Source organism: Zophobas morio, unplaced genomic scaffold (genome assembly GCF_036711695.1).
Source record: "Zophobas morio isolate AGI-343-1 ecotype UQ-CSIRO unplaced genomic scaffold, CSIRO_AGI_Zmor_V1 ptg000041l, whole genome shotgun sequence".
In the NCBI taxonomy this organism is placed as follows: Eukaryota; Metazoa; Arthropoda; class Insecta; order Coleoptera; family Tenebrionidae; genus Zophobas; species Zophobas morio.
The window spans coordinates 4,483,065-4,507,985 of NW_026972146.1; the positions used below are offsets into that span (position 1 = coordinate 4,483,065).

At 32.8% G+C, this 24,921-nt stretch overlaps 1 protein-coding gene across 3 annotated transcripts in view; it reads left to right on the forward strand.

Annotated features, from left to right (window-relative positions):
• Window positions 1-24,921, forward strand: part of LOC135141018 (brain tumor protein) — a 110,508-nt gene that overhangs the window by 19,116 nt on the left and 66,471 nt on the right. The window contains exon 1 of one of the 3 annotated variants that reach the window (XM_064071808.1): window positions 16,570-16,738. The exons of 1 other annotated variant lie outside the window; for it this stretch is intronic. The gene's annotated coding sequence lies outside the window, so the exon portion shown is untranslated. Of the gene's footprint in view, window positions 1-16,569; window positions 16,739-17,837; window positions 18,045-24,921 lie in introns of those variants that run through there. One more of the 3 variants, XM_064071809.1, reaches the window with a different exon arrangement.

The following is a 24,921-nucleotide window of genomic DNA, read 5'->3' on the forward strand; positions in this document are numbered from 1 at the left end:
TCCACTATTTAAATTTGGCGGTTGTCGACTCCAATCTCTATATCTATATTAATCTCTGGTAGTAGTAAGCGAAGAAAGATAAGCTCCTCCGTAGTCTAGTGGTAAGGGCACCCGCCCGGCAAGCGGCAAACGTGCGGTTCGATTCCCACCGGAGAAGCAACATTTTTCTTCTGCTTACCTACAAAAGTCAGGAAGGAGCGTGAAAATGGGGCGGAGTGAACGCAGATCCTAACTTCCTGGACAATCAGAAAGCTTTTTAACGATGTTGGAAACGGCTTGTTCAATTAACGTCGTGTCGTTACATCTGTAATGCACTCACTACTGATATCGATCAAGTGTCTGATCCTTCTGCACTAAAGTGAATGCAATCAGATTGTGTAGTGGATGCAGCAGCTTTCTTCACGTTGTCTCCCGCAATAATTCGTTGTGTTTAGGCTCCTCGGGTCCTGGGTGGTCAGAACCCCCGTCGTAAAACTTGACATAAAGTCAAGATTTTAATCTCCACCCACAATAAAACAATCAGAACGAGACGAATCCGCAAAATTGCGTTGCTTGATGTGCGTAACTTACGACAAAGGAAGCCATTAGTATTATCGTTCAGAGGTGTTAGTTTATCGATTAAAGTCATCCGAACTAGTTGGAATGAACAATTGCACTGATTGGAGCGTTCCACTTTGTTAATTAATCATTGTAGCATCGATAAAATCCCTATCTCTCGAAGCAGTCGCATCGCGGATTCCACGATCGACCGGAAACGTCGATGCTAATTTCGATTCGAAACCAGAGCAGAGCCTTAATTAGCACGGAAGAAAAACAGCGAGCGACGAAATTCGATTAATCGCCCGATTTTATTAGATTTTTCCTCGTCGGTGACGTCCGACAATCTTATTTCGTACTGTTGCGACTTAATCACAGACGTAACGAATTCTTAAATTGCTCGTAAAGCAAAAATTATATTGTGTTTAATCACTATAAAACGCGCGCGCAATGACCAATAAAACGAAACGGTGGAAAATGGAGAAATTCGCATGGCGATAGTTTCCCAAGCATTGTTTAAAGTAAATATTGATAATCAGCTTGTCGAATTCCAAGAGAACACTTGTCGGATGCGAGTTTCAAGTATGTCGTTGTTTACATTTGTTGTTTCGATATGTGGAAAGAAGAACCGGCGAGGCGTTCCTCGGTGGCTTGCCCTAACGCACCCAAATTGGCTGGTTTCTTCTCGAACATCGAGAAAACTAACGCATTCGTATTTACCAATTGTGTTTGCTCTCTTACCATAAAAATCGTATCACTAAACCAACTGCGATAACGAACGAACCGTCTAGTCTGAGACGCTCTGTATTTTTGCTCGGTAAAAATGATAAATGCTAAGTTATATAATAAAAGCCCAGTTAAAAAATAAATTTTCAGTAAAAATAACATGCTTGGTGAAATAATAGCTGCTTAGTTAAATTAATAACTGTTCGGTTAAATAAGGAATGCTTAGTAAGAACCGTACGTGCTAAGTATAAAAATTGGTCGAAGGTTATTTCGACAGAACTTCCCTCGCCCGTCAAGTGCAGCACAACAAATAATACTCCCGCAGAAGGCGCAAATTGAAAAATGAAATATACTTAAAATAGACAACAAGTCGAAAAATCAAAAACTTTAAAAATCGAAAAAAAATTGAAAATCCAGAAATTGAAAAGTTCTCAATATTTAAATGCTGAAAAATTGAGTATTGAAAACTTGAAAAATTGAGAAATCCAAGCATCAAAAAATAGTAAAATCGAAAAATGTAAAATTTAAAAAATCCAAAAATTGTGAAATAAAAGAAGAGAAAAATCAAAAATTTAAAAATTCGAAAAATTGAAAAATTAAAATATCGAAAAATTGAAGAATTGGGCGATCGAAACACCAAAAAAATCAAAAAAACAAAAATCTAAAATTCAAAAATCAAAAAATTGAACACTCGAAAAGCCAAAAAGTCGAAAAATCAAAACATCAACAGTAGAGGAGTCAAAAAATAAAAAAATTAAGAAATCAAATTAGACCAAAATTGAAAAATCGAAAAGTTAATAATTGAAAAATTGAAACATTTTAAATGAAAAAAAATCGGTAAACCGAAAAATTGAAAAATCTAAAAATCGAGAAATTGAACAAACTAAAAATTAAACAATTTAAAAATCGAAGAATCGGACAACCAAAAAATCTAAACCGAGTAATCGAGAAATCAAAACATCAAGGAAATCAAAAAACTTAACGGAAAATCTAGAACTTAAAAATTGAAATATTAAAATATCTATGGAAAAATTGAAAAACCGAGAAATCGAAACATCAAAAATTGAAAAATCCCAATCGAAATTGAGAAATCGAAATCGAGCAAAACTGAAGTATCGTAAAGTTAATAAATTAAAAAACTGAAAATTTTTGAAAAAAAAAAATCGTATCAAAAACTAAAAATTCAAAAAAATCGAGAAATTGGACAATCAAAAAATCTAAACATTGAAATCCCAGTAAGTTGATAAATGGGAAAATTTAAAAAACAAAAATTTTAAAAATACAAGAATTGAACAACAAAAAAAATCCAAGCCTGAAAACTCAGAAAATCGAATGTTCGAGAACTCAAAATATCAAAGAAAACAAAAATTCTAAAATTTAAAAATTCGACAAATTGAAAAATCATGGAACTGAAAAATCGAAAAGTCGAGATAGTGAGAAATCTAAAAACCTAAAACTTTAAAAAGTGAAAAATTAAAATATCGAAAAATTTAAAAACCGAGAAAACACAATATCAAAAATTTGAAAAATTGAAGAAACGAAATATTGCAAAATTCCAAAGTTGAAATATTGAAAAACCTAAAATTGGAAGGAAAATTAAAGAATCGAAACAGTGAAAAAATCCCAAACTGAAACATTGAAAAATCTAAAAATCGAGAAATTGAACAATCTAAAAATTAAACAATTTAAAAATCGAAGAATTGGAAAATCAAAAAATCTAAACCGAGAACTTGAAAAATTGAATAATCGACAAATCAAAACATCAAGGAAAACAAAAAAATTAACGGAAAATGTAGAAATTAAAAATTGAAAAATTAAAATACCTATCGAAAAATTGAAAAACCGAGAAATCGAAACATCAAAAAATGGAAAAATTGAAGAACCGAAACATTGCAAAATCCCAGAACTGAAATACTGAAAGAAACACTGAAAAATGAAAGGAAAATTGAAAAATCGAAAAAGTGGAAAAATTCAAAACTGAAATCTTGAAAAACTGAAAAATGGAAAGAAAATTGAAGAATCGGAAAAGTGAAAAAATCCAAAACTGAGACATTGAAAAATTCAGAAATCGAAAAACTGAAAAATCACAATTGAAGAAAGAATTGAAAAATCGAGAAATAGAGAAATGTGAAAATAAAAAAATCAGTTAATCGAAAAATTTAGAAACGTCGAAAATAGAAAACTAAAAAATAAAAAAATTTAAAAATCGTAAAACTGGAACATCGGAAAATTGAGAAATCGAGAAATGAAGAAATTCGAGAAACCGAAAATATGAAGAATCGAGAAATCGAAGAATCGATAAATTGAAAAATCCCAATCGAAATTGAGAAATCGAAATCGAGCAAAACTGAAGTATCGTAAAGTTAATAAATTAAAAAACTGAAAATTTTTGAAAAAAAAAATCGTATCAAAAACTAAAAATTTAAAAAATCGAGAAATTGAACAATCAAAAAATCTAAACATTGAAATCCCAGTAAGTTGATAAATGGGAAAATTTAAAAAACAAAAATTTTAAAAATACAAGAATTGAACAACAAAAAAAATCCAAGCCTGAAAACTCAGAAAATCGAATGATCGAGAACTCAAAACATCAAAGAAAACAAAAAATCTAAAATTTAAAAATTCGACTAATTGAAAAATCACGGAAATATGTCAATTTTTGAGAACCCGTATCAAATTTTTGACTTTTTTCAAGCACGTTCGAGATTACCAAAAGGGATTCCTTTATTGATTTCGATCTCCAGATGTTGTTTTTGGTTTTGTTTGGTTGAAAAGTCGTAACATTTTTTAGCAATCGCCAAATGAAATGTAATTTTTGAACTTTGAAACCGAATGTTTTGAAAATCTTGATCTGGGACCATCTAGACCAGTGGTTCGCAAACTGGGTGCCGCGGCACACTGGGGTGCCGCGGAACCCTCAAGAGGGTGCCGTGAAAATTTTATAATGATTTTAATAAATATAAGCACACAACCAAATTTAAAAAATAATAATTGATGATCTGATTTTATTAATATGGTACAACTGTTCAGTAATGGAAAATGTGTTCTGAACATGTCAATTTTCTCCATACTGAAGTAAAATGCCTATCTAAAGGCCGTGTTCTTTCTCGATTTTGGGAATTAAGAAAAAAGATATAAACGTTTTTTGAATCAGAAAATATTGAACAATTTTTTGACCTTCAAGACCACGTTTGGTATGCAAAACTAGCATATTTAACTAATATTTTTGAACACTTAAATAAAATATGTAAATTCAAGTATGCAAAGTAGAAATGAAAATATTTTAACCTCCAGTGAAAAAATGTTGGCTTTAAAAGACAAGCTTAAATTATGGAAAAAATATTTATAAAACAATCTTAACATCAATTACATATTATACAATCATGTGATAAAGTGTTTTTGATAATAAATTAGTTACAATTAAAACTGTTCCTGGAGGGGTGCCGTCAAATTTTGTTTAATATTTTAGGGTGCCATCAATAATAAAAGTTTGCGAACCACTGATCTAGACCTTGTGTTTTTTGATTGAGCTCGTCGAGATCAACATTTCAGATTTTTTTGTGGATTTTTAGTCAACTTCAACAAAAGCTAAATTTTTGAAAATCTATAAAATGTTTATGACTTTTCCCAACCGTTTTCGAAAATTAGCAAAAGGGATCTCTATCGATTTCGATCTCCAAATGTTGTTTTTGGTTTTATTTTCTCGAAAATTTGTACAATTTTTCCAAAGCCGCCAAAAGAAATGTAATTTTTGAGAAATTTTGAAATGTCGACTTTGAAACCGAATTTTTCGAAAATCTTGATCTGGGACCATCAAGACCTTATGTTTTTGGATTAAGCTCATCGAGATCTACATCTCGGAATTTTTTGTTGATTTTTTGTTAATTTCAACAAAAGCTCAATTTTTGAAAATCCATATACATTTTTTGACTTTCCCCAGCATCTTCGAAAATTAGCAAAAGGGATCTCTTTATTGATTTCGATCTACAGATGTTATTTTTGGTTTTATTTTTTTGATATTTCGTCGAATTTTTCCACAATCGCATAAAGAAATAACTTTTTTTTAAGTCACTTTTGAGATTTTTTAGAAATTTTAGGTAGAAACCCAATATTTCGTAAATTTTGCTCCGGGAGCATGAACATGTTTTTCGATTAAGCTCATCGAGATCTATATTTTAGAATTTTTTGTCAACTCTAACAAAAGCTCAATTTTTGAAAACTAAATAAATTTTGACTTTTCTTAAGCATTTCCAAAAATTACCGAAAGTCATTCTTTTATTTATTTCAATCTTCAGATGTTGTTTTTGGTTTTATTTGATCGAAAATTTGTAAAATTTTTCTAGAATCGTCAAAAGAAATAGGAGTATAATTTTTGAGAAATTTTAAAAAGTCGACTTGGAAACCGAATAGCAGCAAGACCTTATGTTTTTTGACTAAACTCGTCGAGATCTACATCTCAGAATTTTTTGTAGATTTTCAGCCAATTTCAACAAAAGCTCAATTTTTGAAAATCTATAAAAAAAATTTGACTTTTCCCACGCATTTTCGAAAACTAGCAGAAGGGATCTTTTTATTGATTTCGATCTCCAAATGTTTTTTTTTTGGTTTTATTTTTTCGAAAATTCGTACAATTTTTCCAGAGCCGCCAAAAGAAATGTAATTTTTGAGAAAGTTTGAAATGTCGACTTTGGAAGCGAATTTTTGAAAAATCTTGGTCTGGGACCATCAGGACCTTATGTTTTTTGATTAAGCTCATCGAAATCTACATCTCAGAATTTTTTGTCGATTTTTTGTCCATTTCAATAAAAGCTCAATTTTTAGAAAATCCATATAATATTTTTGACTTTTCTCAAGTACATAGTAGGCTATGGAATAAAATGTGACATGTTCATTTTTTTATACGGTCAACATCAACGGTAGGGTGATATTGCCAAATAATATACCCTGTAAGAAAATAAAGGTGGGGCCAGTTAATATGCTTCGGCAATCGGCATTATATTGAAATTTTATTACTAATTTGAAATTTATAATATATGAGTCTTCCAGGGGGGGCAACCATAACTGCTAGTAGCTACGGGGCTGCTTTTTTTACGATATTTCTCAGCCATATTTTTTTAATTGATTGAACTGGTTTCTGCGCTCTAGAATAAGAAAAAAGCTGCACTTTGATGTGTGCTACATCTATATTAATATAATTTTTTCATACAAAAAACCAAAAAAATGTTATACCTCGTCTAGTGAGTCCCCTTAATCTAAGTATTCGTGTTACATTGTATGACTCCATTTTGACAGTTTTTCTTTTTTTGCAGGTATGTCCGTGTTTCCCCGAGGCGCCACATGTCGTTTCGAGCGGGAATGATCTCATGGTATGGCCGTGCAGCCGGCAAAAGGTTAACAAAACTGAACTTTTCGCGGGCCAGATGTGGCCACCTCCTCGTCGCCGGGTTAAAGTACGACCTTCGTTGTTCTCCGGTTAGGCGATGGCGGGGAAAAAATCCCAAATCGTCGACAGCCATAATAACAACATCCATCAGGCAGTGTGCATGAAAGTGAAGGCGCTCGGCGACCGTTGGTCGACGATGATGGTCGGCAAAAAGCTGGCCGAGACCGGTCAGTATAATATAAATGCGGATCAATGTGCCAAAGCCGGGTAAACGTCCCATGATTATTGTCCTCGCTTATGCGACCTTGTAAACGCGAACCTGATTTACCTGTGCACGCATAGATACTTACATACCTGGACCTGGTTGAAAAACGGCGACTTGAAGATGGCTCGGTCCGAGTCACGACTCATTTGCCGTAATTAGCTCATCACGGACTGAAAGTAAAGCCTGTAATCTCGTTACGGGATCGATCATACATTCGCATTATGCTGTTACAACATGAAAAAGCTCGAGGACTGATTAGTGTCCCGAATCGTCTTCGCGTTAGAAGGTCTTGGTTTTGGCTTCGCGCACGAATTCCACGCTCTCTAGCCGTTTTCGCCTTCGTTTGAAGAGGACGTCCAATTATTGAGCCGCTTTCGTCCCTGTTGCTTTGCGGATCCGAATCCTCGCACAACACAATCAATGATGTAAGCCGTGGCAAAGCCTTCGGTTGATCCGACGTGCGACGGAGGATGTGTTTATGAATATAAACGACAGGGACATCCGCCAAGATAATTCAGCATTCGGTTCGGAAACATGGGCGCAATTTCGCCAGGTTCTGGGTTTTAATAAAGGCCGGAATCCTTCGGAAGTTTGACACCGGATTCCGCGGATTATTAGCCCCGTGTTCGTCCTCGGTGAGTCATTGATGAGGAGCGTCGTGATTGGCCGAATTGAAAAAAGGCAAACTCAAGGATCACAAGTTTGCGCCGGGGGGTTTTACGCTTGATTTTTCGTCGAGCCGAGCGCTTTGAAGAAGCTTAATCAAATAAATTTCTCCCATCGTCGGGATAAAGACGTTTTTATCGTCTGGCGCGAGGAACGACGGTCAGGAATTTAAATATCTACGGATCAATGTGCGGTTACGTCCAATTTATGTTGTAAAAGGGGAAATAATTTCTTGTAGTGGATAGAACCCGGCGGATTTAATAAGTCGCTTCGGCCCGACAAATAGCAGCCATTAATAATTGCGTTTCCTAAACGCCCCGACCTTTGTTGGTCGCGCGACGATAGAACGCTGCATTGTTTTAATCGAATTTCATGAATGGTTCGGATGCTAATTCGCGCCTGTCATTCATGTGATGAATGCGCCATCGCCTTCGGCCGTTTTGTACCATTTGGGTTCAACGGTTCAAGTGTAGCGCGGCGGAGGAGAAGGAGGAGAATGTCCCCGCAGCCTTGTGTACGGATCGTGGTCGGCCGAGTGGAACGTCGGGCATGAGAATCCTGCGGCACCGTGGACTAAGTGAACGCTTAAACAAAGGATCGTTAGACTGCGGAAAAATGTAGCGAATTCTATTTGCACGTAGGAACGTGAGCCTCTGCGCATTCAGATGCGAGATCACCGCGAAAATTCTGCATTCGCGTTATGCCATGGCTTAATTACGCGGAAACTTTACTACCGCTGACGGTTTTTCTACTTTCAAGACGGACTTCAGGTACAATCGCACGCAAATGTTTTGAGCCTATGGGCGGATCGTTTTTGTAGGTAGGCTCAAACTACAACGAAATTTACATTTTACTCCATAAAATTTTATTGACAATAACGGGACGGACAGTGGTTACATTTGGTAAGAAATATTTATGGCTCCAATAAAATAATAGTCACTTTCGTTCGTGAGTAACGATAGTCCGGACATGAATTATTTTGCTTTCTAACATCTTTCGATCAATTGTTCCGTATAAAAAATTTCATCACTTTTTCAAATAAAATTCCTATTAAATGTTCCTAATAAATAAATAAAAAAAAAAACGATATTGTCGTTGAGTGACATGTAACTGACATAATAATAAAAACGTGCCATTTTTGTTAACTGATATTTTTTTCATAAAGGTCGCAAAATTATCAAATTTGTCTAATCATCCCCACCAATAATGTGATGACGTCACTTCAAATTTATGCATAGTAAATGTAGTTTATGACTCCGTGTTGAATTTTTATCCGAAACGTCCAGATTTTTGGAAAAAAATCAAAATTATAAAACAATATTTTGCAATTTAATTTTGAATTTGCAAAATCGAATACTTTGAAATCTTGCAGATGTTTTAAAGTCATGATAAACATGATACATTTTTTATTAAAATATATTTGCTTATCCCCTCTAAAAAATTTATGACGTCACCTCAAAATTTTGCAGAATAAATCCTACCTTAAATGTAGAAAATATGATGAGTTTTTATACTTGTGATTTATCACTGCATTAATATTTTTTTAGATTTGGTTATACAGGGTGTCTCAAAAAAGTTAATGACTGAGTCAATTTGTTTTATTGAAGGAATCAAGAATAGCAAAACTGAATGCTTTGAAATATTGTAGATGCAAATCGAAAATCGGAAAAACTGAAATTCACTAATGCAAAAAACAGAAAATCGAAAAATACAAATCGTAAAAATCGAAAATCTAAAAATGGATAACCAAAAAATCGAAAATTCAATGAATCAAATACCGAAGTCGATCGAAAAGTGGAAATTCACAAACCTCAAAAATCGAAAAATCGAAAATTGAAAAACGGAAAAACCAAAAAATCGAAAAGTCAAAAATTTGTAATACTGAAAATTAAAAAAATAAAAAAAAATCGGAAATTAAAATGATCAAAATATATAAAGTAGAAAAAATTGCAAAGCCTAAAAACTGAAACGAACAGAAAAATCGAAAAAGCAAAAATTCGAAAAATCTAAAATCGCAAAAGTGGAAAATCGAAAATCTGAATAAAGAAACTTGTCTAAAGTCTAAAAGGTGAGAATGGAAAAATTGAAAAACCGAAAATTCTAAAAATCGTCAATGGACAAATTGAAAATCGAAAAATTTAAATTGAAAAATTGAACATGGAAAAATCGCTGAATTGAAAAATCGAAAATTCGACTACTCAAATTTTCTAAAAATCGAAAAATCATAAAACCGAAATATCCAAAATTCTAATGGTCGAAAGTCTGAAAACTGAAAATCGAAAATTCTGAAAAGCGGAAAATAGAATATCGAAAAATTTAAGAGAAAGAAAATTGAAGTCTAAAAACCGAAGAATGGAAAAATTAAAAATCAAAAATTCGAAACTTCAAAACCGAAAAGTTCAAAGATTTAAAAAGGAAAATCCAAAAATCTGAAAATTGAAACTCGAAAATTCGGAAGATCGAAAAGTAAAAAAATTGAAGTCTAAAAGCTGAAGAATGGAAAACTGAACAATCGAAAATTTGATGAATCAGATATGCGAAAAACAGAAAATCTGAAAATACAAAACTGAAAAATCGAAAATCTAAAAATGGAAAAACCGAAAATCGAAAATTCAATGAATATAATACGTAGGTCGATCGAATAACCGGAAATTCACAAATCTGAAAAATCGGAAATTTGCAAGATTGAAAAACCGAAAATTGAAAAATCAAAAAACCGAAAAATGGAAAATTCAAAAAGTAAACAAATTTCAAAGCCTAAAAAGTGACGAACAGAAAAATCGAAAGCTCGTAAAATCATAAAGTGGAAAATCGAAAACTGGAAATTGAAAAATCGGAGGTTGGAAATCCGAAATTGAAATATCGAGAATCGACAAATTAAAAAATCGGAAATCGAAAAATAAAAAAAAACAAAATTCAAAAATCGAATAATCCGAAACTAAAATCAAAATTGATGACGCCATCTCAAAATTTTGCCTAATTAATCCTATGTAAAATAACATTTAATAATAAGATAATCTGTTTTACTGTTCAAATCAAGAACGGCTCGCCCCATTTTCCTGAAAATTTTATAACTTTGGTAATTTTTTTTTGATGGATAAAACCTGAACGCGCTCGCTGTGCTCGCATTAAAATTTTTTTTTTTAAGTTTAGTGTCAGACGATAAATACATTTTTTTGTTAATGATTTAGCTTCTCAGGGACAGAAGTAATTTACAAAAAAAAGTCGTCTTTGCACATTCTTTTATTGATTGCATTCATTCCAGAAGAACTGATTTATTTTCTCCGAATTTTGTATTTTTTCAGATTTTTTTGTTCTTTTTTTGGATTTATAGAACTGGATTTCTTGAGTTTCTTGGGTTTTTACTTTTCTTCGGTTTTTTTATGTTTTTGGGGTTGTTGGGATTTTTTAGTTTTTTGTTTGTTTTTTTTTTATCAAGTGGAAAAGTAAAAATTGCAAAGTCTAAAACTGACGAACAGAAAAACCGAAAAATATCTAAAAATGGAAAAATCGAAATGCTCAAAAATCGAAAATTCGATTAATCAATATTCTAAAAATCGAAAAAACGGACACATCCACAAATTGAAAAATCCCAAATCGAAAAATGAAAAAACCAAAAATTCAAAAATCAAACTATCGGAAAGTAAAATAATCTTAAAATGAAAAAATAAAACAAATCGCAGAACCATAAAAACTGAAACAAACAGAAAAATCGAAAAACCACAAAATCGGAAAAACGAAAATCGAAAAATCGCCAATCGAAAAATCGTAAAATCTCGAAAATGGAAAATCGAATACTCGAAAATTGAAAAATCGAAAATTGAAAAATCAAAAAACCGAAAAATGGAAAATTCAAAAATCGAAAAATAGGAAAACAGAAAATTCGAAAATTCATAATATTGAAAAGTGAAAACTCTAAAAGTCGACAATTCAAAAATCGAAAAGTAAACAAATTTCAAAGCCTAAAAAGTGACGAACAGAAAAATCGAAAACTCGTAAAATCATAAAGTGGAAAATCGAAAACTGGAAATTGAAAAATCGGAGGTTGGAAAATCGAAAATCGAAATATCGAGAATCGACAAATTAAAAAACCGAAAAATCGAAAAATTAAAAAATCGGAAATCGAAAAATGAAAAAAAAACGAAAATTCAAAAATCGAATCATCCGAAACTAAAATCAAAATTGATGACGTCATCTCAAAATTTTGCCTAATTAATCCTATGTAAAATAACATTTAATAATAAGATAATCTGTTTTACTGTTCAAATCAAGAACGGCTCGCCCCATTTTCCTGAAAATTTTATAACTTTGGTAATTTTTTTTGATGGATAAAACGCGCTCGCTGTGCTCGCATTAAAATTTTTTTTTTTAAGTTTAGTGTCAGACGATAAATACATTTTTTTGTTAATGATTTAGCTTCTCAGGAACAGAAGTAATTTACAAAAAAAAGTCGTCTTTGCACATTCTTTTATTGATTGCATTCATTCCAGAAGAACTGATTTATTTTCTCCGAATTTTGTATTTTTTCAGATTTTTTTGTCCTTTTTTTGGATTTATAGAACTGGATTTCTTGAGTTTCTTGGGTTTTTACTTTTCTTCGGTTTTTTTATGTTTTTGGGGTTGTTGGGATTTTTTAGTTTTTTGTTTGTTTTTTTTTTATCAAGTGGAAAAGTAAAAATTGCAAAGTCTAAAACTGACGAACAGAAAAATCGAAAAATATCTAAAAATGGAAAAATCGAAATGCTCAAAAATCGAAAATTCGATTAATCAATATTCTAAAAATCGAAAAAACGGACACAAATCCACAAATTGAAAAATCCCAAATCGAAAAATGAAAAAACCAAAAATTCGAAAATCAATCTATCGGAAAGTAAAATAACCGAAAAATGAAAAAATAAAACAAATCGCAGAACCATAAAAACTGAAACAAACAGAAAAATCGAAAAACCACAAAATCGGAAAAACGAAAATCGAAAAATCGCCAATCGAAAAATCGTAAAATCAGAAAATGGAAAATCGAATACTCGAAAATTGAAAAATCGAAAATTGAAAAATCAAAAAACCGAAAAATGGAAAATTCAAAAATCGAAAAATAGGAAAACAGAAAATTCGAAAATTCATAATATTGAAAACTCAAAAGTCGACAATTCAAAAATCGAAAACTCGTAAAATCATAAAGTGGAAAATCGAAAACTGGAAATTGAAAAATCGGAGGTTGGAAAATCGAAAATCGAAATATCGAGAATCGACAAATTAAAAAACCGAAAAATCAAAAAATTAAAAAATCGGAAATCGAAAAATGAAAAAAAAAACGAAAATTCAAAAATCGAATAATCCGAAACTAAAATCAAAATTGATGACCTCATCTCAAAATTTTGCCTAATTAATCCTATGTAAAATAACATTTAATAATAAGATAATCTGTTTTACTGTTCAAATCAAGAACGGCTCGCCCCATTTTCCTGAAAATTTTATAACTTTGGTAATTTTTTTTGATGGATAAAACCTGAACGCGCTCGCTGTGCTCGCATTAAAATTTTTTTTTTTAAGTTTAGTGTCAGACGATAAATACATTTTTTTGTTAATGATTTAGCTTCTCAGGGACAGAAGTAATTTACAAAAAAAAGTCGTCTTTGCACATTCTTTTATTGATTGCATTCATTCCAGAAGAACTGATTTATTTTCTCCGAATTTTGTATTTTTTCAGATTTTTTTGTTCTTTTTTTGGATTTATAGAACTGGATTTCTTGAGTTTCTTGGGTTTTTACTTTTCTTCGGTTTTTTTATGTTTTTGGGGTTGTTGGGATTTTTTAGTTTTTTGTTTGTTTTTTTTTATCAAGTGGAAAAGTAAAAATTGCAAAGTCTAAAACTAACGAACAGAAAAATCGAAATGCTCAAAAATCGAAAATTCGATTAATCAATATTCTAAAAATCGAAAAAACGGACACAAATCCACAAATTGAAAAATCCCAAATCGAAAAATGAAAAAACCAAAAATTCAAAAATCAAACTATCGGAAAGTAAAATAATCGAAAAATGAAAAAATAAAACAAATCGCAGAACCATAAAAACTGAAACAAACAGAAAAATCGAAAAACCACAAAATCGGAAAAACAAAAATCGAAAAATCGCCAATCGAAAAATCGTAAAATCAGAAAATGGAAAATCGAATACTCGAAAATTGAAAAATCGAAAATTGAAAAATCAAAAAACCGAAAAATGGAAAATTCAAAAATCGAAAAATAGGAAAACAGAAAATTCGAAAATTCATAATATTGAAAACTCAAAAGTCGACAATTCAAAAATCGAAAACTCGTAAAATCATAAAGTGGAAAATCGAAAACTGGAAATTGAAAAATCGGAGGTTGGAAAATCGAAAATCGAAATATCGAGAATCGACAAATTAAAAAACCGAAAAATCAAAAAATTAAAAAATCGGAAATCGAAAAATGAAAAAAAAAACGAAAATTCAAAAATCGAATAATCCGAAACTAAAATCAAAATTGATGACCTCATCTCAAAATTTTGCCTAATTAATCCTATGTAAAATAACATTTAATAATAAGATAATCTGTTTTACTGTTCAAATCAAGAACGGCTCGCCCCATTTTCCTGAAAATTTTATAACTTTGGTAATTTTTTTTGATGGATAAAACCTGAACGCGCTCGCTGTGCTCGCATTAAAATTTTTTTTTTTAAGTTTAGTGTCAGACGATAAATACATTTTTTTGTTAATGATTTAGCTTCTCAGGGACAGAAGTAATTTACAAAAAAAAGTCGTCTTTGCACATTCTTTTATTGATTGCATTCATTCCAGAAGAACTGATTTATTTTCTCCGAATTTTGTATTTTTTCAAATTTTTTTGTCCTTTTTTTTGGATTTATAGAACTGGATTTCTTGAGTTTCTTGGGTTTTTACTTTTCTTCGGTTTTTTTATGTTTTTGGGGTTGTTGGGATTTTTTAGTTTTTTGTTTGTTTTTTTTTATCAAGTGGAAAAGTAAAAATTGCAAAGTCTAAAACTGACGATCAGAAAAACCGAAAAATATCTAAAAATGGAAAAATCGAAATGCTCAAAAATCGAAAATTCGATTAATCGATATTCTAAAAATCGAAAAAACGGACACATCCACAAATTGAAAAATCCCAAATCGAAAAATGAAAAAACCAAAAACTCAAAAATCAAACTATCGGAAAGTAAAATAATCGAAAAATTAAAAAATAAAACAAATCGCAGAACCATAAAAACTGAAACAAACAGAAAAATCGAAAAATCGTAAAATCAGAAAATGGAAAATCGAATACTCGAAAATTGAAAAATCGAAGGTCGAAAAAAAAAACCGAAAAATCGAAAAATTTAATGATCAATGGAAAATCGAAAAATCGAGAATAGAAGAATTAAAAACGTAAAATCGAAAATTCAAATATCAAAAAAATCGGAAAGTAAAATGTAATCGAAAAATGCAAAAAAATTGCAGCAAAGTCTAAAAACTGCCCAACAGAAAAATCAACAAATCGAAAAACGGAAAAGCCGAAAACTCTAAAATTCAAAATACCGCAAATTTGAAAAATCAGAAAATGGGAAAGTAAAAAAATCGAAAAGTTGATAGAAAAATGGCAACTGAAAAATCTAATTACATGAAACGGTTGGTCGAAAAAACGAAAAATCGAAAATCGAAGTGATCTTTTTTTGAGACAGCCTGTATAAGTAAATCTAAAAAATATTACTGCAATGATAAATCACAGGTATAGAAATGTAGTACACTTCAAAAATGTCCGTGACTTAATTTAATGTGAATTTTATAACTATGGTTGGCACAATTAGACCTAATATTAGTGTGATTTTGAGCATATTCTCAATTTTATTAGAGCAGAATAGGTTATTTTTCTAATTTTATAAGTTACGGAAACTAATGGCACATCACAGATATTGCAAAAAAAATTGGGCTCAGGTTCCAACTAATTGACAAGATTTCAAAGTATTCAGTTTTGCAATTCTTGATTTCTTCAATAAAATAAATTTACTCAGTCATTATTTTTTTTGAGTCACCCTGTATGTATAAACAAATCCAAAAAATATAAATGGAATGGTAAATCACAAGTATAGACTCATCATATTCTGAACATTTTAGATAGGGTATTTATAAAATTAAAACTAATTCAGAGTAAGAATTTGGTCAACACGTAAATTTCGTTGTAGTTTGAGCCTACCTACAAATTCTGCCCTTGGACGATTTGTACCGCCTCCTTCGGTGACGACCGGCAAAAACGATCCGCCCATAGGGCTCAAAACATTTGCGTGCGATTGTACACAGACGCCGATACCACATTTTCTTCGAAAGCCACTCGACTTGCGATAACGCCGCCGTCCCGAATCCAGCGTTAGCTTAATTACTCGGAAGCCCTTCGAGCAGCCCAACTCGGCCTAGTCGTTCCGAGTCGCGGAAATGTAAATGGCGCCTAATGACACAGCGTCGTTGTTTTCTCTGTAATTTCGAGATGCCGAGCGTGCGTTCACCCATCCGACGACGGCGTCATCTCTTGAGTTGAAGGTGACGGTGCTGGCTGCCGTTGCTCCTGCTGCCACCGCCGTGCGATACTCATTTGTTTGGTGCGCCGTTGACCTTGAGAACGTACGCGAACCCAACAAAGAACTCGTGAGGAGTTCAAGCCGGAAACGACGGAGCGAGGGGCCGACCCGGAGGCTCCGGACGGACGATCGATGAGAGGACTGTCGCGTTCGCCGAGATACGGCTAATTGAAAGCCGCCCGAAAAGAAAAAATCGAATGCTCGTCGAGGTATATAGGTTGTGAATCATGAGATACGTTTTCAATTTTATCTGGAGTGTCTCCCCTTCCAAGTGCGGAAGTAGTAAATCCGCCATGGCTTTGTTTAGAAATACAGATATGCTTATCTGAACAACTTGGCCGTATAGAGGATCTCGTAAAGCACTTGATTTAAGTACGGGTACAATTGTGGGCGCGTAGGTGTTTGTTTTTGTTCGATTGATAGTAAATAGAGGTTGAATTTGGTCTTCAAATGTCTGTGTTTTGAAACGGTGTCAAAATGTGGTTTCGCGGTGTGTCGAGATTTTCGCCAGCGACCCGATTAAAAATTGACCTTCGCCATACATCGCAAGAAACCGTTTTCAAGTCGGCGAAAGTAAGTTGAACGGACATTAATTATGGAAGGAACAATTTCCTATTATGTTGAAGTACAAACGGTGTCGGTAACGCCGCTTGTTATAATGCAATATTGAAATAATTTCCATTCTTTGAGCTGAATCTCGCCCAGGGATCTCGCCTATCTCGCTACGAGATCGCACCGCTGGAACAATGAAAGCTTTGTTCGCGATATATCCTAGAGGAAAATTCATGCAACGTTCGCGGCCTTGGTGTCGATTTTGTGCAGGTCGCAGACTTTACAATAAATTTCTCGGTCCATTGTTGCGGCGAACACGGGAAGACGGCGCACGTGCCCTGGAACAGTAGACGGTACACGTGCTCGTTAGTTTTTCCAGCAAAGTGGAAAATTTGCAGATTTTATTTATCTTTGAGGAAACGTTGGCAGTGAATATTAAACTGATTTATTTGCGTTGAAAATTTGCGTGCTTGATTCTGTATACACCGACCACTAAATTTAGACGCCTGCACGTTCATTAGGATGGAAGCTTCGTGGAAAATCGTTTTGTCTTTGGATTAGCTCTCTCGGTTTTCGGCTTGTTGCCATTGGAAACCGATTAAAGTGGGCAATCAATCCGATTCGTATGCCGCGTCCGAGAATAGCTACACCCATAAAACTTCTGACGAAGATGAGCTTTTTTCGCGTGGAGTTTGTTGCTCTGTCCATATCGGCGACGCTGGAAGCCATCAAGTTCAAGGTCGTTTTGGAATATATTCGGAGAACGCTCTTGGTGTGCTCGTTTAGTAACGTCGACAGTAAATTTGGAAGCATGTGCGTCTGATGTTTTCAACGCGACGGCTTTTTTTAGATCATGTGAAAAGGGAACATAAACAATTTTGTATATGTTACAAGATTTTTTTCCCTCGGCGTGGAAGAAGGAATCCGCGTCCGACAACTCCGTCGTTGCACAAAAATCCGTCCACCGCCAGGGTCGATAGGTCATTCTTCCTTCGCCCCCTTTGTTGGCGGTGTTTATTTACGTTTGAAAGTTTTGGACGCCACCCAAAATATTCATCATTAATTCCGTTTCGAAGCTGGTAAACGGCCACTTCGCCGCGAATTACTCATTGTATCGGTTTCGTTTTTTGCAGAGTTAATCCCGGCTACATATTAGTGCATACATAATTTCAATTTTTGACAAGATCGATTGGCGTTAATTAGCGTGGGCGGCGCCGCCGCCGGATTAACGCCGAGATGGGAACGCTCCTTCATTATCCCTGATGCTGGTGGGTGTGCCAGCCTGGACTTCGAGGAGTCGGCCTTTCACTTTCCCATCGAAAAATTGGTGTGTATGCGATGCTGCAACCGCTCCCGTTCGCGCACTGCAACAATGCCCCAGAGCGTTGACCCCGGTGCATCCGCAGATCCTTGTTTGGTTTGCGCAAACTAGACCAAACCGCGCCAAATCGGCTTCTGCTTTCGTCGTTCTTCAGGTATGATCGCGTGCGTGTCAGACGTGGAGCCAGGGGGACCACCGCTTGCGTAACGCTTCTTTCGCGACTGCGACGCATCATCTGCTCTCGATCGCCCATTAAATTCGGATCTATTCAAACCCGGAGTTTGTTGACCCTTCTGCTCGTGTTTTTACCATACAGTTCAATTATCACTTGCTTTGATGCGGTAAGTGTACATTGAGAATCTTTTTTCCTCGGTCTGCGCGCGTTACAAAGTCGTCAGCGGGATCAATGACGTATTACCAACGCGTATGTTGCCGACTCGGTTGGGTCCGTTTGTTTTCCCCCAGCTGCACTTTGTTAAATGTGTAGAATAATAAACTCCGAGGAGGTTTTCTCTGTTTGTTAGTGTTGTACATATTTGAAACGGTTGCATGTGCGCGCCCCGGAATTATAAAGTACACATTAATGTCTTGTAATGTAAACAGTTTCGAGTTATGGTTATTTTTCGATGCGGCTACCTCTCCAGAGCGGTTTCCTTTCAACAGAACGAGAAGTTGGTCTTGGTCGAAATTTACAACGCGACGTTGCTGTTACTTCACGTTTATGACTGTTTTAGAGTTCACTCTTTGTATCTACTCTGTATGATTGTACTAATGTTCATTATGCGTCTGTTTTCTTTCTTACAAACCACATGTGCATTTTAATTCTCAAAGTCCTTGGTCGCCCTTTACAGACTTAATTATGCCCGCATCTGACAATAGAAGGGGGTAGACCTTTTTTATATGTATATGGTATAACGTTTTTTTAACGCGGCGATTTATAGAACTGCTATTGAATAAAGTTTTTATGCTTTAGTCATTGCGTTACTTTGTGCTACTAAAAATCCGTGACGAAGCAAAATTCGCACTATAACATAAATACAATTCGGAGCGCGTGCTCACATTTTTATATTTTAAAATAACCACTTCGTAACATAAACAGTTTAAAAGTTTCAGGATTAATATGCAACAGCACTCTCCTTTTCTGTTTATTTTGAATATTTCGCCCGCACATAATTGCGACTACGATTCTGTTAGGGTTAGAGAGATAGTTCCACTGAAACGTCAAAAACGTGTCGTAATAGTAATACGTTAATCGGTTTAATTGCAAAACATAAAAATAAAACAGTTACAAAGTTCTCCTGTATTTGTGGTTTATGAATCCGCCTTGAGTGTTTACCACAGGCAAACAGATTTTATAAAATAACATGATTCTCGTAATGCTGGTCTTGAATGCGTAATATATATTAATCATAAAGTTTTTTTTCTTTTCAAAAAATTATACAAATTATCAGACAAGCAGAAACAATGATTTCTTCGAATATCGCGTTTGTGTTAATGCAATGGGTTCTCGATAACACAAAAGCCATTAAATTTCGTTTATGGTTGTTGTAACATGTTATTTAAAATTGCTTGTACAGAATGACTCAGAAGGATTAATAAATGAGGCAGCTTAAACTTATGGAGGTTAATGGGTTATCACAAAAACATTAGATAAGTTGTGCTGTACTTCATGGACACGAGGGAAGTTCTGTGGAAATAACCTTCGACCAATTTTGGGTAATTAAAAATTGTGATATTTCAGTGCACTGTATTAATTCATTTAAAATTACTAATTCTGGAAAAAAGGTTGAAGTTATCAAGAAATGAGGCCGGATTTGAGTTTTAGACCTCGAAATCTACAAGAAAAAGTATTTCGTTAAAGTTCGAAAATCGTCGAAAATGAATCGAAATTTGCTAATAATTGCCAAATAACCTACCAATGACTTACTCATCTAAGAAAATGTACTAGGCCCGCCCACCCACCCTTTCTTTTCTTAGAAGAGTGGGTCATCTGCCAAAATCTTATTTTAACAAGTACCACCCCCGCCCCCACCCACCCTTATTTTCTTAGAGGGTAGGTTCTATGGCAAGTGTTAGCCCCACCCACCCGCCCTTTGTTTCCTTAGAGCGTAGATCATTGCCAAAATCAGTCTTATCTTAGCGAGTACAACTAGATTTTTCAGTTTTCGAACTTTTCAATTTCTCGCTTTTTAAATTTTCAATATTTTGATGTCTTTCGATTTTCGATTTCTCTGGTCAACTGAAAAAAACTTTCGATTTTTTAATTTTCACAGTTGTGACGCAGTTTTCCGATTTCTCAATTATTTAATTTTTAAAAAAATCGAGGAAATAGATGTATTTTTTTTTTAATTTTCGATTTTTGATTTTTTTATCACCGAGCTTTTGGAACGGAGTAAAAATAATTATTTTGATCAGCGATTTGCCATGTTTACCGTAACTTTAAAACATCTGAAAATTTTGTTTCTGATTTTCTATTTTTGGATTTTTCGATTTTTCAAAATTTCGGTTCGAATAAATTTGTTCTTTTAGTAAAAAATCGAACAATGACAAATCGTAAAAAGGAAAAATTTTAACATGAGAACTTGAAAAATTAAAAATCAAAAAATTCCAAAATTGTAAAGTTAAAACTTGAAAAATCAAATGACTGGAATTAAAAACTACAAAATTGTCAAAAAAATTATCAAGTGAAATATTTAAAAGTTGAAAAATCTAAAAGCTAAAAAAAAATGAAAACGGGAATTTCGAATTCGATTTTATAAGATTTGTTTTTTTTTTTCAATTTTTTTCATATTTTCTCATTTATCTGATTTTTTCAATTTGTCATTTTTTGATTTTTATTTTTTTTATTTTTAGCAATTACTAGCTCCACCCACTAGCCTCGTAGCGAGTACCCCTAGATTTTTCAGTTTTACGATTTTTCATCTTTCGAACTTTTCAATTTTTCGCTTTTTAAATTTTCAATTTTTTGATCTGTCTTCCGCTTTTTGATTTCTCTGGGCAACTGAAAAAAACTTTCAATTTTTTAGTTTTACATTTCTGGCAGGTTTCCGATTTCTCAGTTATTTGATTTAAAAAAAAATCGAGGAAATAGATGTACCTATATATTTTTTTTAATTTTCGATTTTTGATTTTTTATCACCGAGCTTTTGGAAGGGAGTAAAAAATAATTGTTTTGATCAGCGATTTGCCATGTTTACCGTAACTTTAAAACATCTGAAAATTTTGTTTCTAATTTTGTATTTTTGGATTTTTCAATTTTTCAAAATTTCGGTTCGAATAAATTTGTTCTTACTACTAAAGTAAAATATCGAAAAATGACAAATCGTGAAAAGAAAAAAATTAGAAATGAAAAAAATCCAAATTTGTTAAGTTAAAACTTGAAAAATCAAATGATTGAATTAAAAACTGCAAAATTGTCAAAAAAAAAACTATCAAATGAAATATTTAAAAGTTGAAAAATCTGAAAGCTAAAAAAAATGAAAACGGGAATTTCGAATTCGGTTTTATAAGATTTGTTTTTTTTTTTGTCAATTTTTAGATATTTTAGTTTCTGATTTTCCGATTATACAGTTGTACAATTTTCCGATTTCTCATTTATCTGATTTTTCAATTTGTCATTTTTTGATTTTTATTTTTTTTTTATTTTTAGCAATTACTAGCTCCACCCACCAGCCTTTATTTTTTTTGGAAAAATAAGTCATTTGCCAAAATTAGTCTCATCTTGAAAAGTCCTAGCCCCGCCCACCCACCCTTTATTTTCTTACAAGAGTGGGTTGTCTGCCAAAATCAGTCTTACCTTGACAAGTACTAGCCCCGCCCACCCACCCTTATTTTCTTAGAGGATCTGTCATCTGCAAAAATCACTCTCATACTTGACAAGATAAGATTGATTTTGGCAGATGACCTACTCTTCTAAGAAAATAAAGGGTGGGTGGGCGGGGCTAGTACCTTTTCTTAAAAGAGTAGGTCATTTGCCAGAATGAGTCTGTCAAATGTTAAGAGGGTAGGTTATTTGGCAAGTACTACCATAGTGTAAAATTTAATTTTTGAAACGAAAGAATCGTCCTTTAAACATTCAAAAATATGAAAAATACTCCAATTTTCGACCAATTTTCAACAAAATTTTCGAAATTTCACAAAATACATTTTCTTGTAGATTTCGGGCCGCAGAAGTCATATCCGCTTTCATTTCTTCGATAACTCCAGTGGTTTTTCCAGAATCGTTATTTGAAACATTCAAAAATATGCAAAATACCGCAATTTTCGACCAATTTTCAACAAAATTTTCGAAATTTCACAAAATACATTTTCTTGTAGATTTCGGACCGCAGAAGTCATATCCGTTTTCATTTCTTCGATGACTCCATTGGTTTTTCCAGAATCCAAAAATTGAAAACCGAACAATTCCAAATCGAAAAATTGACAAAATTAAAAATTGGAAACTCGAGAAACTCATCGAAAAATTGCAAAATCTAAAAATTAAAACATAAAAGAGCATTGCAAGTCAGAAAATTGAAAACATTGGGACTGGAAAAAAATTATAAAAAAATCTGAATATTGAAAAATCGAAAAATTGAAAAAATTAAAATTGAAAAAAAAATTGCATACTGAAAAATGAAACATTGAAAATTCGGGAAACTGAAATCGAAAAATTGAAAAACTGAATAAACCAAAGATTTTCAGTTATCCGATTTTCCGGTTTCTTTAATTTTCAATATTTAGATGTTACGATCTTTACATATTCCGTTTATTCGATTTCGCACTTTTTCGATTTTTACGTTTCTTAATTTTTAATCTTTGGATTTTTTAATTTTTGGTTTCTTCATTCTACTGGGTTCTTGATTTCCAATTTCTATTAGATTTTTCAAAGTTTTCGTTTTATACTTTTTTGTTTTTTCAGTTTTACAATTTTGCAATTTTTCCATTTTTTTTTAATTCGAAAAGTAGAAAGATGGAAAAATTGAAAAATCGAAAAATCGAAAATCTGTAGTGAACGAAAAATGGAAAAATTAAATGTCGAGAAATTATGAAATGAAAAATCCGAAAATTAATAATAATAATAATTATTATTATTTATTTGCTACAGGTACATAACCCAATTATAGAAAATGTAAAAGAATATACAAAATTGAAAAAATTGAATAAATGAAAAAATTAAAATCCACTGAAAAATGGAAAAATTCTAAAATCATGAAATTGAAAAAGTGCAAAATTTTCAAAATTATTATCATTACAACATTACATATTTAAAATAAAAACTAGAAAAATTACAAATCAAAATTGAAGTCACAAAAATTAAAAATCTAGAAGTCGAAAAATTGAAAAATCCAAAAATTGTAAAACTGAGGAAACAAAAAAATGAAAAATTGAGAAACTGAAAGAAGGGAAAATTGAAAAAATTGTAATTGAAATAAAAAAAATATAAACTAGGAACATTGAAAAATGGAAAAATGCTAAAAATGAAGAAAATAAAATCGAAACGAAGGATTGCAAATCAAAAAATTGGAATATCGAAAAGTTGAAAATTAAATATCAAGAAAGTGAAAAATTGAAAAATCAAATAAATGAAGTTTTAAAATCTAATAGTTGAAAAATCCAAAAATTGAAAACCGAACAATTTCTTGTAGATTTCGGGTCGCAGAAGTCATATCTGCGTTCATTTCTTCGATAACTCAATTGGTTTTTACAGAATCGTCCTTTGAAACATTCAAAAATATGCAAAATACCCCAATTTTCAACAAAATTAGGTTTATATCTTGAAATTTGTCTTCAGCAGTGTATGACGTTGTTCAATTTCTTCATATATATTCATTATTGAGCTTCCTTGAATATAGTAGAATGGCGTGCCCACTAGTTAATTTAGAATTTATAGTTCTGGTTCTTAAATAAGGAACACTGACCAAATGACTTCCGGTGGATTTGTGATTATTTGCACATTATGGCAACAACAATTTACGACATAAACTTCAATGCAGAAATACCTCACGAGATTGTTTGCAAATTTTGGTACGATTTTCGATATTTTCGCAATTTCAGAACCGGAACTATACGTACATTTTTCACCATATAATTTCCATATTATTTCTCTCGATGACTGTGGCCACACTTTCTATTATGTATGGTATTTCTCATTTTCTTCTTCCGTTACTTATTAATTATTATTAAAGATTACAAAAAAGAGTTAATTAATTTTAACCTTGTCAAAGTTGTACGTCGCTTAGCATATAACAACGTAAATGATGCCTGCACATGGCATCCAATTAATCTAATATTACAGATGTAGTTGGTAATTTTTTTACACATGACTAAAAATAGCTCGATTTGATTGAATTTGAAAGTTTTATATATAACTCGAACTATATAGGAGAAAATTTTAAAAGACGAACGACGCATTTATCACCTGTAAGCCGTTACTAAGTCTCGGAAATCTCCTTATTTGTGCAACGAATTACCTGCGTTATTCATTAACTAAACAAAGACAGTCCTGTACCAAACAAATTCAGTGAAGTATTCCGTTTCAAGTTCGCGAAAAGGTAATGACCTAACAGCCAACGTTCTTTATCTCTGACGCAAATAACCAGTAAAACGAACCCGCTGTGATTGTAGTTATTATTCCGAACATTTTTCCACTCCATATACTGAAAAATGTTAATTAAACCCCGATTAATTTTCTCCAATTCCATACGTCGCCCCGTGATAATCGCAAACTCGGTCTGAAGTTCAACTCCGTTTTAATTACGGCGAAGTTGCAAAAACCCCGAATTCCTGTCGAGCCCCCGGCACCTGAACTCAGCCCGGCAAAAACTGTGCATAAACGCGCTTCCTGCAGGATTCATGCATAATTTACTGCAGCGACAAAACACAGACCTTGCACGTTATTTGA